The sequence below is a fragment of the Daphnia pulicaria genome, chromosome 4 (genome assembly GCF_021234035.1).
Source record: "Daphnia pulicaria isolate SC F1-1A chromosome 4, SC_F0-13Bv2, whole genome shotgun sequence".
Lineage (NCBI taxonomy): Eukaryota > Metazoa > Arthropoda > Branchiopoda > Diplostraca > Daphniidae > Daphnia > Daphnia pulicaria.
The window spans coordinates 10789620-10802092 of NC_060916.1; the positions used below are offsets into that span (position 1 = coordinate 10789620).

General features: G+C 42.8%; 7 non-coding genes across 7 annotated transcripts; 3 read left to right on the forward strand and 4 right to left on the reverse strand.

The window, feature by feature from the left end:
• Positions 1-2898: 2898 nt before the first annotated feature.
• Positions 2899-2971, reverse strand: Trnak-uuu. Its single transcript has one exon. It is a non-coding gene; the product is annotated as a tRNA-Lys (tRNA).
• Positions 2972-3371: 400 nt separating this feature from the next.
• Positions 3372-3453, reverse strand: Trnas-uga. Its single transcript has one exon. It is a non-coding gene; the product is annotated as a tRNA-Ser (tRNA).
• Positions 3454-4083: 630 nt separating this feature from the next.
• Trnas-cga lies at positions 4084-4165 on the forward strand. The gene has a single exon. It is a non-coding gene; the product is annotated as a tRNA-Ser (tRNA).
• A 1391-nt stretch (positions 4166-5556) lies between these two features.
• On the reverse strand, positions 5557-5629 carry Trnak-uuu. The gene has a single exon. It is a non-coding gene; the product is annotated as a tRNA-Lys (tRNA).
• A 400-nt stretch (positions 5630-6029) lies between these two features.
• Trnas-uga lies at positions 6030-6111 on the reverse strand. The gene has a single exon. It is a non-coding gene; the product is annotated as a tRNA-Ser (tRNA).
• Positions 6112-6590: 479 nt separating this feature from the next.
• On the forward strand, positions 6591-6664 carry Trnai-aau. Its single transcript has one exon. It is a non-coding gene; the product is annotated as a tRNA-Ile (tRNA).
• A 77-nt stretch (positions 6665-6741) lies between these two features.
• On the forward strand, positions 6742-6823 carry Trnas-cga. The gene has a single exon. It is a non-coding gene; the product is annotated as a tRNA-Ser (tRNA).
• Positions 6824-12473: the final 5650 nt, after the last annotated feature.

The window sequence follows — 12473 nt, forward strand, 5'->3', positions numbered from 1 at the left end:
ACCATTAGCGGCATGCTAATAGGCTTTACACGCGATGAATCGGAGAAAACGAGAAGACAGTCTGTCTTTGCTTCATTCAGCTTCAGTTTGTTTGCCGTCATCCATTCCTTCGTCTCAGCAATGCACCGCGATAACGCAGCAAAAGCAACTTTCTGAGTGGAGCCGTCAGATTTCAGCGCAAAGCGAACCATGTGTTGGGTATCATCTGCATAGAAATGAACCGGGACGTCATATTGATTGGCAATGTCGCAAACTGGTGCAGTGTACAGGATGTAAAGAATGGGTCCGAGAACCGATCCTTGAGCAACACCATATCTCAGAGGTTTAGGAGTGGATGAGACACCTCGGAGGCTGACAGATTGACAACGGTCCGACAGATAGGAAGAGAACCAAGAAAGCGCAACTCCAGTTACCCCGTAACGTACGGAGAGGCGATTCAATAAGGTGGAGTGATCGATAGTGTCAAAGGCAGCACTTTGATCTAGCAACGAAAGTAGCACAGCATCACCAGCATCAACGGCCATTCGCATGTCGTTGACAACTCGAAGGAGTGCCGTTTCTGGAGAATGATGTCGACGATAAGCAGATTGCACCGGAGCGAAGAGGTCGAAAAAGTTGAGGTGAGCGGTGAGTTGCTTCACAGCGACACGCTCAACGAGCTTAGACAGAAAAGACAGGTTCGACACTGGCCGGTAATTTGACAAATCGTCGGGACATAAGCTAGGTTTCTTCAGAAGTGGTGTGATGAAAGCGATTTTCATCCCCTTCGGAAAAACGCCACTAGAGAGAGACAGGTTTATTATGGTCGTGATTGGAATAGCCAGGACGTCTACGAATTCTTTAAGGAGGGAAGTTGGAAGAGGGTCAAGCGGTGAAGACTTTGCTGGGCACGACATGATCAGAGCAACTGTCTCGCAGATAGTGATGGGCCGAAACAGAGAGAAATCACACTTCAGGTTGACAGATTCATCAAGACTTGGAAAGGAGTCAGTGGAATCTAAGACAGAACGAATAGTCGAGATCTTGGTGTCAAAATAAACGCTGAATCGCTCTACCAAAGATGACAGTGAGTCATGATCCGGGAGTCGCAGTGCAGGCTTCTTAAGGAGAAAAGAGTCGACCAGTTTGAAGAGAGAACGTTTACCAGCAGACTCGGTTATCTTCTGAGTGATGAAAGATGATTTCTTCTCGAAAATCAGTTTCTTTAAAGCTTCACGGGCGTTAGTAAGGCACTCTCGGTCGATGGTAAGACCCCTAGCACGATATTTCCGTTCCCATCTCCTGAGGCTCCGCCGGCAGGTACGAATCTCTTCACAGTCCCAGGGATTGTCAGGTCTCACCGTAAGACGCTTAGTGATCAGGGGAGCGTGCTTGTCAAGAACCGCCCGGACATCGGTGTTGTATTGGGCAAGTAAACTCGCAGTGTCGTTCTCTGGATCGATGAATATTGAAGAGGCAAGAAGATCGGAAACGAAGGCTTCACGGTCAATTGACTTCAGCCTCCTAAACACCACTGACTTTTGAGGACGCACCAGTCGATGCACTTGAACAAGAGTATGGACAGCAAAATGGTCACTGATGAGATCAGAGGTGTAGCAATGCATGACAAAGTTATCAGCAAGACGGGAGAGAACCAAATCAAGTAGGCGACCAGAGACGTGAGTCGGTGTAGAGACATGTTGGCACAAGCCGAAGAAATCAAGAGTAGCAAGGAACTTACGACCAATAGAACATGCATTGTCATCGACATGGATATTAAAATCACCAAGAATCAGGAGTTTTCCAGCACCGACAGAGAGAATTTCAAGGTAGTCGGAAAAGTCAGAGAGAAACTTTGGACAGCTCACTGAAGGTGGTCGATAAATAATTGCAATTTTGACAAACACAGTATTTACTGTCAATGATATGGCTAAGTGCTCAGAAAATGGTGACTCAAAAACAATGGGGAGACGGTTGACACGAATCGTTGAACGGTGAATGACAGCAATCCCACCACCTCGTCGACCAACTCTTGGCACATGGATACCAACGTATCCTTCAGGAATGGTATTGGCCAAAATCTCATCTCCATGCTCAGGTGTAAGCCAGGTCTCAGTAATGGCAAGGACATCAAGATCAAAAGTGAGAAGATGGTGGTGGATAACGTCGGGTTTTGAGGCAACTGATCTCGCATTAAGTAGACCAATGGGCAGGAACTTCTTTGATGCTCTCAATCTCTTCACACAAACACCACTCCTGCAGCCACGATAATTACTTGGTGTCAAACTGGAGCCCTTGTCAAGCCTCAGACGTAAAATAGTGGCAGTGGCACTGGGTGACAGCGGAGGTAGGAGAGAGCCACGAAGAGAAAGGAACAACAGACGACATTCTGCCCAAGGCATATTGCGAGCACTGACAGTGACAGCCAGCTTAGTAAAGTTAATAATAATTAACAGCAAAAGTCAGCCATCAGGCAGTAGAAAAAGACAGTTACCAGCACACACAAAATTCCGTTCAAAAAAGAGAAGACACACTGTTGTTACACAGAAAAAACTGAAAAATATCGGGAGCCCCGTTAGGACGCAGTCTCTCAGGGCGCAGACCAGCAGACGACATACATTTACTATTGCAATTAGTTGTATCACATAGCAAGGCTTTCTACTCTCACAATGAGGGATACTCTTTCTCACTATCTCATTTCATTGTTTGTGTATGTTCCATGACCTAGATCCGAATGTACTTCCTTTTGGTTCGCAATTTCCCTACATCGAAGGAAAATAAAGAAACACCATGAGAACTCGTTTGGTCGTCTATGAACATCTATGAATTCTGCCCATAATGGTGAATGATTTCAAACGATATTAACTTGATAATTTATGGTGGAAAACCACCAATACTAACTTAAATCAAAAGGCTAGTCGCCCGATAAGGGACTTGAACCCTTGACCTCAGGATTAAAAGTCCCGCGCTCTACCGTCTGAGCTAACCGGGCTTAATAATTCGTATTGCAATAGTTTTCCATTAGATTTCATTTTTAAATTTTACGATTTCTTATAGATCTTTTAGGGACGTTTTTCTATTCTTCGTAAACAAAATGGGTACACATTTTTTCATCATATAATTTGTCTCTGACTACATTTGATGTTTGTAAACTACACTTAAAGACCGCCATAATGCATTTCGGGACTGGCCTCTGAAAAATAGACACGTTTCTGGAAACGCCAAGTGACAGGTCATGGCTCCACGGTTCCGAGATAGATCCTGGGACCTAGGATACCCATTACTGCACAGTTCATATTTGTAATCATGCGTAAATTTCAGATAATAGTAAACGATTGAAAATGAGTTGTTCCACTAGAAAATACCAGCACGTGAAACAGATGGCAATTCACCGCAGTTGGTAGGGTTCGAACCTACGCCCTCAGAGAGCAATAGATTTCAAGTCTATCGCCTTAACCACTCGGCCACAACTGCCCTAAATTTCAAACAATCTAGTAATAATATTTATTTTGGTTTACCAAAATTTCCGTTTTACCTTACTGAAGAGCAGGTTGAATGAGATATTCAAAATCCTAGCACTTTGATTAAGTGTAGGTCGTGTGGCCTAATGGATAAGGCGTCGGACTTCTATGAAAGTAGTTATCCGAAAATTGCGGGTTCTAGTCCCGCCACGATTAATAGCATATGACGAAATTATTAGTTCATGATGAGTAGTAGTTAACCACAAACCATGGGGAATCATGTCAGATCAATAAAACTACAAATATATCTCGAACACTCAATGAATATCACTGGCTTGCATTGTCTTCACAGTGACGATTGAAATTGGCTGCTGATATAGCGTTGCTTGGTATATAACTTAAATCATTCTCTCTAAAGACACACAGAGTATATCTAACTGATGATGAATGAACCTTTGATTAATAAATTAATAAATAAATTATGATTTCATAGGCCTGTTAGCTCAGTTGGTTAGAGCGCCGTGCTAATAACGCGGAGGTAATGAGTTCGATCCTATTACGGGCCACTGTAATACTTCCATTAAATATTTTCCACTCTCAAAAGGTACTGATAGTTTCTAAATATTTTGCTAGAGTAGTTAATGCAGATATGGCCGAGTGGTTAAGGCGACTGACTCGAAATCAGTTTCCATCTTGGAGCGTAGGTTCGAATCCTACTATCTGCGTTTTGTGGCATTTTATTGGTGAATGTAACTACAAAACATTTGATCAAGTGAAGCCAGAAGTGATTTCTAGTCATTTTTTTGGAGAACATCCAAGTTTAAAATCAGTAGGAGGATTACACAGTCAGAGAAGAACGAAAGGTCTTTAGGTCTTTGTATATGTGATGGTCCTGGACAAGAAAAGTCAAGACAAGACAAACTAAGCAACGGGGTGACCCTGGATAAGGCATGCTCTCAACAATGGTCCGTACGAGTGGTAAGAACAGTCAGGTTCATCGAAGTCGAGGTCTGTGATCGTAACCCAGGTTTAGATAGTTTCTAAAAGTAGATGAGAGACAACAAGTACACGTTGCCGAGAATGCACCTTACCATCATGACCAGCGTCTTGAAGTCAGCGCGTTGTTGCTCCAGGAACCAGTGAAGACGGCAGAGGAGGATGAGAAGGTCAGAGTTCACCTGTAAAACAGCAGAAGAAGTTCCGCTGCCAATAAGTAATTGTCGCTGGAAAAGGTTTCCAAGTTTAAGCATGCCATTTCAGCGATTTCCCAACACTTGGACAAATGAAAATTTTTGCTTGAAAACAGTAAAACAAGAGAAAAGTAATTGCCAATTTAACGACGATTTTCGATAATTATAGTTCCGGTTGCTCGCTACCTCTGGCGAGACTCGAACTCGCAATCCCCGGCTTAGGAGGCCGGTCCCTTATCCATTAGGCCACCATTTTTATTACTACTCAACAGTAATAAAAACAAATGAAAAATCCGTTACGCAATGTATCAAATTTTGACAGAATTATGTAAAAAATTTGGTGACGATTGGTCATTCAGGGAAGAAACGTATAAAGGATTACAAAATGGACATTAAACCCTCTGAATTTCACTACTAGCTACTACTACCCTACCCCCTATACCCCTCACCCTATATTGTTAAGGACCTTCGTATATAAATATACCCCAGGGATAAATATACCTCAGGGATAAACATATAGAGATTACCGTCTGTGGACATCGACTCACTCTTGAAAACCATGTTTTTTGAATAATCTTAACTACAAACTCTATTTACAGCTTTCGAGTTCTATAAGTGGACATACATTTACTATTGCAATTAGTTGTATCAAATAGCAAGGCTTTCTACTCTCACAATGAGGGATACTCTTTCTCACTATCTCATTTCATTGTTTGTGTATGTTCCACGACCTATATCCGAATGTACTTCCTTTTGGTTCGCAATTTCCCTACATCGAAGGAAAATAAAGAAACACCATGAGAACTCGTTTGGTCGTCTATGAACATCTATGAATTCTGCCCATAATGGTGAATGATTTCAAACGATATTAACTTGATAATTTATGGTGGAAAACCACCAATACTAACTTAAATCAAAAAGCTAGTCGCCCGATAAGGGACTTGAACCCTTGACCTCAGGATTAAAAGTCCCGCGCTCTACCGTCTGAGCTAACCGGGCTTAATAATTGGTATTGCAAAAGTTTTCCGTTAGAGTTCATTTTTAAATTTTACGATTTCTTATAGATCTTTTACGGACGTTTTTCTATTCTTCGTAAACAAAATGGGTACACATTTTTTCATCATATAATTTGTCTCTGACTACATTTGATGTTTGTAAACTACACTTAAAGACCGCCATAATGCATATCGGGACTGGCCTCTGAAAAATAGACACTTTTCTGGAAACGCCAAGTGACAGGTCATGGCTCCACGGTTCCGAGATAGATCCTGAGACCTAGGATACCCATGACTGCACAGTTCATATTTGTAATCATGCGTAAATTTCAGATAATAGTAAACGATTGAAAATGAGTTGTTCCACTAGAAAATACTAGCACGTGAAACAGATGGCAATTCACCGCAATTGGTAGGGTTCTAACCTACGCCCTCAGAGAGGAATAGATTTCAAGTCTATCGCCTTAACCACTCGGCCACAACTGCCCTAAATTTCAAACAATCTAGTAATAATATTTATTTTGGTTTACCAAAATTTCCGTTTTACCTTACTGAAGAGCAGGTTAAATGAGAGATGCAAAATCCTAGCACTTTGTTTAAGTGTAGGTCGTGTGGCCTAATGGATAAGGCGTCGGACTTCTATGAAAGTAGTTATCCGAAAATTGCGGGTTCTAGTCCCGCCACGATTAATAGCATATGACGAAATTATTAGGTCATGATGAGTAGTAGTTAACCACAAACCATGGGGAATCATGTCAGATCAATAAAACTACAAATATATCTCGAACACTCAATGAATATCACTGGCTTGCATTGCCTTCACAGTGACGATTGAAATTGGCTGCTGATATAGCGTTGCTTGGTAGATAACTTAAATCATTCTCTCTAAAGACACACAGAGTATATCTAACTGATGATGAATGAACCTTTGATTAATAAATTAAGAAATAAATAATGATTTCATAGGCCTGTTAGCTCAGTTGGTTAGAGCGCCGTGCTAATAACGCGGAGGTCATGAGTTCGATCCTCTTACGGGCCACTGTAATACTTCCATTAAATATTTTCCACTCTCAAAAGGTACTGATAGTTTCTAAATATTTTGCTAGAGTAGTTAATGCAGATATGGCCGAGTGGTTAAGGCGACTGACTCGAAATCAGTTTCCATCTTGGAGCGTAGGTTCGAATCCTACTATCTGCGTTTTGTGGCATTTTATTGGTGAATGTAACTACAAAACATTTGATCAAGTGAAGCCAGAAGTGATTTCTAGTCATTTTTTTGGAGAACATCCAAGTTTAAAATCAGTAGGAGGATTACACAGTGAGAGAAGAACGAAAGGTCTTTAGGTCTTTGTATATGTGATGGTCCTGGACAAGAAAAGTCAAGACAAGACAAACTAAGCAACGGGGTGACCCTGTATAAGGCATGCTCTCAACAATGGTCCGTACGAGTGGTAAGAACAGTCAGGTTCATCGAAGTCGAGGTCTGTGATCGTAACCCAGGTTTAGATAGTTTCTAAAAGTAGATGAGAGACAACAAGTACACGTTGCCGAGAATGCACCTTACCATCATGACCAGCGTCTTGAAGTCAGCGCGTTGTTGCTCCAGGAACCAGTGAAGACGGTAGAGGAGGATGAGAAGGTCAGAGTTCACCTGTAAAACAGCAGAAGAAGTTCCGCTGCCAAGTAATTGTCGCTGGAAAAGGTTTGCAAGTTTAAGCATGCCATTTCAGCGATTTCCCAACACTTGGACAAATGAAAATTTTTGCTTGAAAACTGTAAAACAACAGAAAAGTAATTGCCAATTTAACGACGATTTTCGATAATTATAGTTTCGGTTGCTCGCTACCTCTGGCGAGACTCGAACTCGCAATCCCCGGCTTAGGAGGCCGGTCCCTTATCCATTAGGCAACAAAGGCTGGGTAATGTTGAATCTCCTATTCGAGGAATGACGTTATATTGCAAGGCTTTTCCTAGAAGATAGCCAAACGTCCCATGTTATATAAACATATAGAGATTACCGTCTGTGGACATCGTCTCACTCTTGAAAACCATGTTTTTTGAATAATCTTAACTACAAACTCTATTTACAGCTTTCGAGTTCTATAAGTGGACATACATTTACTATTGCAATTAGTTGTATCAAATAGCAAGGCTTTCTACTCTCACAATGAGGGATACTCTTTCTCACTATCTCATTTCATTATTTGTGTATGTTCCACGACCTATATCCGAATGTACTTCCTTTTGGTTCGCAGTTTCCCTACATCGAAGGAAAATAAAGAAACATCATGAGAACTCGTTTGGTCGTCTATGAACATCTATGAATTCTGCCCATAATGGTGAATGAATTCAAACGATATTAACTTGATAATTTATGGTGGAAAACCACCAATACTAACTTAAATCAAAAGGCTAGTCGCCCGATAAGGGACTTGAACCCTTGACCTCAGGATTAAAAGTCCCGCATTCTACCGTCTGAGCTAACCGGGCTTAATAATTGGTATTGCAATAGTTTTCCGTTAGAGTTCATTTTTAAATTTTACGATTTCTTATAGATCTTTTACGGACGTTTTTCTATTCTTCGTAAACAAAATGGGTACACATTTTTTCATCATATAATTTGTCTCTGACTACATTTGATGTTTGTAAACTACACTTAAAGACCGCCATAATGCATATCGGGACTGGCCTCTGAAAAATAGACACTTTTCTGGAAACGCCAAGTGACAGGTCATGGCTCCACGGTTCCGAGATAGATCCTGAGACCTAGGATACCCATGACTGCACAGTTCATATTTGTAATCATGCGTAAATTTCAGATAATAGTGTCACGTTCCGTCTGTTTCACTAATGCTATTGTTTGTAGGGCGAGCGCTAGATGGCCTCGCGTCGACCTGACTTCCCCTCTTTAACCCTTTTTCCCTAGCAGATTGTGTCTGCTTGTTGCGTCGGACGGTCGCATCTATTTCCCCGCCTGAGTCTGTTCTTTTTCTATCCGTGTGTTGCTCGTGTGTAAGCTGTGTTTGTGAGCTAGTGTGCGTGTGTGTAAGATAGTGTTAGACCCATTAGGGGCATCATTGGCATAGGTTAAGTGTAATTAGTGTAGGGCCAATGGTGAGAGCCACCAGATTGACTGTGCCGGTGTCGTTGGCCAGCGATTTGGTGCCTTTTATTGATTGTGTTCAAACGACAAGTGCGCCGAACAGATTGCCCGTGACAATGGTGGAGATGCAGGGTACGGCGGCACTTGTTGTTTGAGAACAAATTTAAAAGTTTGATTCTGTGTGTGGGAAAAAACTTGGACAAAATTTCGTTGAAAATTGTGGCGTCTCATCGTCGACGTTTTGGTTACGTCGCGTCGTCCAACGTTTTGCTGCTATTTTGATTTGGTCACGTATCGTTTCAATTTATTTGTTTGACGAGTTAATTGATTCTTGTTTTATTTTTAGATTGATTTTTGAGCATTTTGGATTACTTTTCTTGGACTCAATTCTTGGTCCTTACGTTGGAGTTGCGTGGGTGATGAGTCACGCGCCTACTGGTTTTTCCCTATACGTCGTGTTGACGTTGCTGCTGTGTTTGTGTTGATATCACAGGCTATTTGTTTTAATAACGTTTACAAAGATTTTCAATTTAATTTCTTTTGCTTTTCTTTAGAGACCCAAGGGTATTTTGGCATCGTTTTGGATTGGAATTTTCCATTGAGCTCATTACGTTGATGTTTCGTGTTGATGAGTCGCACGGTCAACGATTTTTTCCCTGCCGTTGTGTTGACGTTGGTGTTGTGTTGAAGCGGACGCTAATTCGATTTTCAGTAAATTCTTTTATGATTTTGATTCTAATTTTGTTTTGCTTTTTATTTAGATTTTGTGTCGAAGATTGTCCGCTTTTGGGTCTAATTTTTGGATTTTGATGGCTCCGTTTTGATTCGTGCGTGATCCGACCCAAAGGCTTGTAAGTTGCGTCCCCTAATCCTCATAGCTTTGTTCTTACAGGTTCTTGAGGCTTGATGGCCGATTTGATTTGGAGTGAGAGAGACTTGGCCATTGTTTGTTTGTGAGTCTTTGACTCTTTCATGTTGGTTGCCCCTTGCTGAGTCCCTGCCCACTTATTGATTGCGAGTAGTTCCTTATTTTGTATTGCATAGGGTGGGAGTTGAATTGGTTTGTGAGTCACGCTGAAATAATTCATTTAGTTGCGTTGGGTTGAATTCTAAGCTAGTTGGCGGGTTGAAGCGTAACTTGGCCGGGGTGTGTAGTAGTCGCTGATTCGTCCGTATTCGTTGCCGTAAATTTGCTGATTTCTTAGTCCCCTGTTCTTTTATCGAGTTTGATTGGGGTTGGTTGGTTTCCGGAATTGGTTTCATAGACATTCTTCTTGATTTTAAGAATGCAGCGGGGAAACGAGGCCCTTCAGGACCAAGCGGGTCGTGGGGAAGTTGAGGCACCGGGTCACGGGCCGGGTGAAAATGTCCAGTTTAATGTTGCACCAAACGATCCTTTTCTGGGGATTCCCGATGTTCCTCCCTTGATTCACGTGGGAAATTTCAAAGAGCGTGATCCTCCAGTCTTCCGCGGATTACCACATGAGGACGTGATGGAGTGGAGCATTCAGTTTCAAAGGGTGTCGGCATTTAACCAGTGGGGTCCTATCCAACAGCTCCGCCATATTGAATTCAGTCTAGAGGGGGTGGCGGCAAAATGGCTATTGGGCCTACAACCTCGTCCTGGCACGTTCGACGAGTTGATGAGAGCTTTGCAGGCAGCATTTCGACATCATAACTATGCGATGGAACTAGAATCTCGACTGCGTTCCAGAAAACAGTTACCGGATGAGCCAGTGATGTCATACTGTTATGAGATCATTTATCTGTGCTCAAAAGTAGATCCTGCCATGCCTGAGGAGCGTAAAGTTCAATTCATTTTCCAAAACATGGAGCCGACGTTGATGAAAAAAGTGTTTCCCCAGATGGACCGGCCGAATATCGATGAGCTGTTTCGTCGTCTACAAGCTCATAGTCAGGCGGCCTTGATCGCCGAACGATCGACTCCCGTTAACAACATTCTCCCTGTTCCACCCGAGAGTGGAAAAGAGGAAATCGAAAAGCTCGTTCGGGAAGAGGTCTCGAAAAATTTGGACCCTATCGTTCGTAAACTGGAGGAGACAACGCAATCGATGCGTACCGCTGGGGGGTCGGGATTTGATTCGCAAATGAGGTCATCATGGAGAGGGCGAAATTCCCAGCGGCGAGATCGTCCAAATAAAAGGACAGTTGACGGGCGGCCGATATGCAATAACTGCAGGGATTCCGGGCACGTAGCGCGCGGTTGTTCAAAGGAGAAAGGATGCTTTGATTGTGGGGATCCTGGGCATTACTCGCGTGAATGTCCCAATCGTCGAGTCGCAAAGTAAAAAAAAAACGGGCTGTTGTGAACGAGTTGTGAATTATGAAACTCTAATTATTATCTTTAGAGAAAGTCGGTGAAGTTGTTTTAGGTTGGCGAAATCGGGGCCGTATGGTGGAACCATCACTTCAAGTTATGGCGGATCGTGGAGTCATTGTGCAGAAGAAAAGAAGAATCCGGATTGAGTTCATGTGTCTCGTCGAAAGCCGTTAAGGCTAAGAATGTTTAGTGGAAAGTGAGTGTTTAATCGCCTGTTGACAAAAAGCCCGTTGCAGTTATCGGAAGATATCGGAGAGGCAACGAGTGAACGAAAAGACGCCTAGTGCGGTGGAGTGGTCAGCAATCTTGAGCTGTGGTGCGGATGCAGCATTGCGACAAATACGCTTTCTTGCCGACTGGATTTAGTGATGAACGAGTGGGCGAGCATGCCCTCCGCCCTCGACGCCGATTGAAGTCCCCGATTTGTCTGGATTGGAGATTTATTTGTGTGATTTGTTGTGTGACTGAACGTTTGAATTTGTCACTGGTTTTATTGTGTGCATTTGGCTCGATTGATTTATGTTGTTTTGTGGTTGTGAAGAGGATTGCCTTCATTGTATTGAAGAGGTGTACCTTCACGAGAGAGGTTGTGAAGAGGAGTGCCTTCAATGTGTTGAAGAGGTGTACCTTCACGACAGAGTGAAAAGGAGTGCCTTCGTTGTAACGGAGAGGTGTGCTTTCACTGGGTGTGCGGAAGCTTCCGGGGAAGATGTGTCTTCCTTGTGTGTGTGAGTTAAGTTAGAGTGCACTTAGCTGTAAGTTACTGTTAAAACAGAGTCGTGACTAAGGCTAAGAGTAGAGTAAAGGCTTAGAGTAAGAATAAGGCTAAGAGTAGTATAAGGACTAAGACGATTTGATTTTGGCCTGAATGTTGTGTGTATATGCCTGTATGATGTTTAATTAACCCCTTCATTGTTTCATGTTGATGATCGGGACGATCATTCTCCGTGGAGGGGAGAAATGTCACGTTCCGTCTGTTTCACTAATGCTATTGTTTGTAGGGCGAGCGCTAGATGGCCTCGCGTCGACCTGACTTCCCCTCTTTAACCCTTTTTCCCTAGCAGATTGTGTCTGCTTGTTGCGTCGGACGGTCGCATCTATTTCCCCGCCTGAGTCTGTTCTTTTTCTATCCGTGTGTTGCTCGTGTGTAAGCTGTGTTTGTGAGCTAGTGTGCGTGTGTGTAAGATAGTGTTAGACCCATTAGGGGCATCATTGGCATAGGTTAAGTGTAATTAGTGTAGGGCCAATGGTGAGAGCCACCAGATTGACTGTGCCGGTGTCGTTGGCCAGCGATTTGGTGCCTTTTATTGATTGTGTTCAAACGACAAGTGCGCCGAACAGATTGCCCGTGACAATAGTATACGATTGAAAATGAGTTGTTCCACTAGAAAATCCTAGCACATG